The following is a 5,300-nucleotide window of genomic DNA, read 5'->3' as shown; positions in this document are numbered from 1 at the left end:
AGATTTCAGAGTAATTGTGGCTTCATAAAATGAATTGAGTAGAGTATCTTCTGCTTCTATTTTGTGGAATTGTTTGAGAAGAACTAGAATTAGATCTTCTTTGAAGGTCTGATAGAACTCTGCACTAAACCCATCTGGTCCTGGGCTTTTTTTGGGTGGGAGACTACTAATGACTGCTTCTATTTCTTTAGGGGATGTAGAACTGTTTAGATCATTAATCTGATCCTGATTTAACTTTGGTACCTGGTATCTATCTAGAAATTTGCCCATTTAATCCAGGTTTTCAAGTTTTGTTGAGTATAGAGTTTTGTAGAAGGATCTGATGGTGTTTTGAATTTCTTCAGGACTTGTTGTTATGTCTTCCTTTTCCTTTCTGATTTTGTTAATTAGAATGCTTTCACTGTGCCCTCTAGTGANTCTGGCTAAGGGTTTATCTATCTTGGCAATTTCCTCAAAGAACCAGCTCCTCATTTTATTGATTCTTTGAATATTTCTTCTTGTTTCCACGTGGTTGATATCACCCCTGACTTTATTTCCTGCTGTCTCCTCCTCTTGGATGAATTTGCTTCCTTTTGTTCTAGAGCTTTTAGGTGTGTTGTCCAGCTCCTTGTGTGTGCTCTCTCTAGTTTCTTTTTGCAGGCACTCAGAGCTATGAGTTTCCCTCTTAGAAATGCTTTCATTGTGTCTCATAAGTTTGTGTATGTTGTGGCTTCATTTTCATTAAACTCTAAAAAAGTCTTTAATTGCCTTCTTTATTTCTTCCTTGACCAAGATATCATTTAGTAGAGTGCTGTTCAGTTTCCATGTGAATATTGGCTTTCTATTATTTATGTTGCTATTAAAGATCAGTCTTATTCCATGGTGATTTGATAGGATGCATGGTACAACTTCAATATTTTTGTATCTGTTGAGGCCTGTTTTGTGATCAATTATATGGTCAATTTTGAAGAAGGTGCCATGAGGTGGTAAGAAGAAGATATATCCTTTTGTTTTAGGATAAAATGTTCTGTAGATATCTGTTAAATCCATTTGTTTCATAACTTCTGTCAGTTTCACTGTGTCCCTGTTTAGTTTCTGTTTCCAGGATCTGTCCATTGATGAAAGTGGTGTGTCTAAGTCTCCCACTATTATTGTGTGAGGTGCAATGAGTGCTTTGAATTGTACTAAAGTTTCTTTAATGAATGTCGCTGCCCTTGTATTTGGGGCATAGATATTAAGAATCAAGAGTTCCTCTTGGAAGATTTTACCTTTGATGAGTATGGAGTGGCCCTCCTTGTCTTTTTTGATAACTTTTGGTTGGAAGTTAATTTTATTCTATATTGGAATGGCTACTACTGCATGTTTCTTCACACCGTTTTCTTGGAAAATTGTTTTCCGGCCTTTCACTCTGAGGTAGTGTCTGTCTTTTTTCCTGAGATGGGTTTCCTCTATGCAGCAACATGTTGGGTCTTGTTTGTGTAGCCAGTCTGTTAGTCTATGTCTTTTTATTGGGGAACTGAGTCCATTGATATTAAGAGATATTAAGACAAAGTAATTGTTGCTTCCTGTTTTTTTGTTGTTGTTAGAGTTGGCATTCTGTTGTTGTGGCTGTCTTCTTTTAGGTTTGTTGAAGCATTACTTTCTTGCTTCTTCCAGGTTTTAGTTTCTGTCCTTGTATTTTTGTTTGTTTGTTTGTTTGTTTGTTATTATCCTTTGAAGGACTGGATTTGTGCAAAGATATTGTGTGTATTTGTTTTTGTCATGGAATACTTTGGTTTCTCCCTCTATGGTAATTGAAAGGTTGGCTGGGTATAGTAGCCTGGGATGGCATTTGTGGTCTCTTAGGGACTGTATAACATCTGTCCAGGATCTTCTGGCTTTCATAATCTCTGGTGAAATGTCTGGTGTATTTCTAATAGGCCTTCCTTTATATATTACTTTAACTTTTTCCCTTACTGCTTTTTAACATTCTATCTTTATTTAGTGCATTTGTTGTTCTGATTATTATGTGTTTGGAGGAATTTCTTTCCTGGTCCAGTCTATTTGGAGTTCTGTAGTCTTCCTGTATGTTCATGGGCATCTCTTTCTTTAGGTTTGGGATGTTTTCTTCTACAATTTTTTGAAGATATTTGCTGGACTTTAAGTTGAAATTTTTCATTCTCATCTACTCCTATTATCCATAGGTTTGGTCTTTTCATTGTGTCCTGGATTTCCTGGATGTTTTGAGTTAGGATCTTTTTTCATTTTGCATTTTCTTTGATTGTTGTGCTGATGTTCTCTATGGAATCTTCTGCAGCTGAGATTCTCTCTTCCATCTCTTGTATTCTGTTGCTGATGCTCACATCTATTGTTCCAGATTTCTTTCCTAGGGTTTCTATCTCCAGCGTTGCCTCACTTTGTATTTTCTTTATTGTGTCTACTTCCCTTTTTAGGTCTAGTATGGTTTTGTTCAATTCCATCACCTGTTTGGTTGTGTTTTCCTCTTTAAGGACTTGTACCTCTTTAGAAGTGTTCTCCTGTATTTCTTAAGTGATTTATTAAAGTCCTTCTTGATTCCTCTATGATCATCTTGAGATATCCTCTTAAATCCAGGTCTAGCTTTTCAGGTGTGTTGGGGTGCCCTGGACTGGGCGAAATGGGAGTGCTGGGTCCTGATGATGGTGAGTGGTCTTGGTTTCTATTAGTAAGATTCTTACATTTGCTTTAGCCGTCTGGTAGTCTCTTGGGTTAGTTGTTATAGTTGTCTCTGTTTAGAGTTTGTTTCTCCAGTGATTCTGTTAGCCTCTATCAGCAGACATGTGAGACTAGATATCTCCTGAGTTTCAGTGGTCAGATTACTCTCTTCAGGCAAGCTCTCCTCTTGCAGGGAAAGTGCACAGATATCTGGCGTTCAGACCTGCTTCTTGGCAGAAGATGAAGGCCCGAAACAGGGCCTGTCCCAGAAGCTGTGTTGCTTCTGTAGTCGGCACTCTCACCTACACAGTCTAGTCTCTGAGAGATCCCGGACCAGAGATGTCTCCCCCGGTGCTCCAGCAAAGCCCTCCCGGGTGGGGCGGACACTTCTCCTTAAGCAGGGAAGGTGCCCTGATGTCTGGAACCCAAAACGTGGTCTGCCCCAGAAGCTGTGTGGCTTCTGCCTGTCCCAGAAGCGTTTAGCTCTGTAGCCCACACTCTTACCTGCTCAGACTAGTCTCTGAGGGATCTGGGAACCAAGATGGATCCCCCAGGTGGGGCAGACACCTCCCATCTGTTTTTGTTTTTTGAGACAGGATTTCTCTGTGTAGCCCTGGCTTTCCTGGAACTCATTCTATAGATCAGGCTGTCCTTGAACTCAGAAATCTGCCTGCCCCTGCCTCCCAAGTTTGGGAAGCCCAGTGGATCTTCGTCCTAATGAGGCATCTCAGTATCTTAATTTTCAGCCAATGACTTTTTTCCACCCTGGTTATTCTCACCCCCAAAACTATATAACCCTTGGTTAACCTCAAATAAAGGATATGCATTTAAACCCTCCCTGATCAAAGAAATTACCACAAGCTAAGACTGTCTCAGAAAGCTGCTTCATTAAAGATCATTGGAAATGGCCTTCATCTAAAAGGGCAGTAAAACTAAGGCCTTCTCTCCCAACCTCTGCCTCTCCAACTGGACCAGGATCTTGCTTACCCCAGACTCTAAGTCATCCCCTCCAGGATTGGAGGGCAGTATCATCTGATGTCCTAGAGGGAAAAGTTAGACTCTTGACCCTACCTGGTCCAATTTGACACTGTGACCATTTAATAAAATAATGGTAAATTTTTCCACTCTAGGGTACATGTCCTCCCAAGCCATTGGCTTTTAACCACATTTATAATACCAGGAATGAAATTTCCTACTGTGAAATGGGCCTCAAATTCAACCAGAAATACATTAGTTGCCATGTAAGAGTCATGCCACTATTGTTCCAATGGGGATATTGTCCCTGATAGACCAGTAGTTCAGCATGTAAGATTCATCTGTGGATAAGTCCATTGATGTTGTTTCTTCTTCAGCAGCCTATGTATCATTTGATGGCATCATGAAAGTTAGCCAGCAGGGAAAATGTTTACTGCTCTGTTTGAAAATAATTTCTCTATATCTAGCAGACAAAGTTTCTGGTGTCTTTCTCTATAGCATCTTATCACAAATATGGAGAAAAACCCAGTTCAGTGCCAATAGTCTGTGTTATTCTGCTGACTCTTTGGTCCTCTCCGACAAATAACTCATAGGGAGTATCTCATGTCTGGCACTATGATTTTCATTTAATAAATCATGTATTCTATGAACAGTATTGTACATCCATGCAGGGTAATTTTGTTGAAATGCTTTTAAGTTCAATTTTTAAACTATCTTACTTATGTATTTCTCTGTGTTTTTTTAACCCATTCAATATCCCCTTATTTTCCCCTTCTCCCTTCCCCCTTCTCTGTCCTCACTTAATCTGTAAACACCCAGCATTCCCTCTACTTCTTCCATTTCACTTGTATTCTTCTTTCTCTTCAGCTATATTTTTAGCTGGATTGTGAGACAGTAGGCTTTCATGGTATTTTTCATCAACCTTTGTTTGAGTTAGTCATTGCCTCCATATTTTAGCACCCCATTATGTTAAATCCTTGCTATCTCTAGTAGTCAACCTACTTTCATTCTACTTATACTGTACTATCTTCCCTCCCTTAGAAACTCCACACAAGGCCTCTTTCTGACTTCCAAGCTTCTATTTGTACAAATTAAACACACAAAAGAATGAAAGCAGGAATCTGTATGAAAGACAAAATAAAATCATTTATCTTCCTATAACTTTTTCCATTAACCTAAAATTTAATTTCATTTTTAACAGCTTAGTATACCACACTATTTGTATCCACTCATTTGTTAATGAACATTTATGTTGATTATATTTTCTAATTATTGTATATTGAGAAGCAATGAACATTAGATTATATGTGTCACTGTAGGGGAATATAAGAGCCATTGTGTATGTGCAGAAGAAGTGTAAGGCTGGCCTATATGCCAGTTCTATTTCTACAGTTTTTGAGAAACCTCCAAACATATTTCCTAAGTGGCTGCACTATTTTACACTCTTACCAACAGTAAGTAAGAGTTCCTCTTTTACTGCATCTGTCAGCATTTGTTACCATATGCATTCTTGATGGTGATAAAAGTACCAGAAGGCAGTTGTTCTGGCTAGCTTTATGTCATAAATTAGAATCATTTTAAAGGACAAACCTTCAAAGAAGAAAATGCTTCCATAGCACTTACATGTGGGCAGTCTGTAGGATGGTTTTGTAATTAATGGTTGATATGGAGGG

The sequence above is a fragment of the Mus caroli genome, chromosome X (assembly GCF_900094665.2).
Source record: "Mus caroli chromosome X, CAROLI_EIJ_v1.1, whole genome shotgun sequence".
NCBI lineage: Eukaryota > Metazoa > Chordata > Mammalia > Rodentia > Muridae > Mus > Mus caroli.
This window is presented reverse-complemented; position numbering follows the sequence as displayed.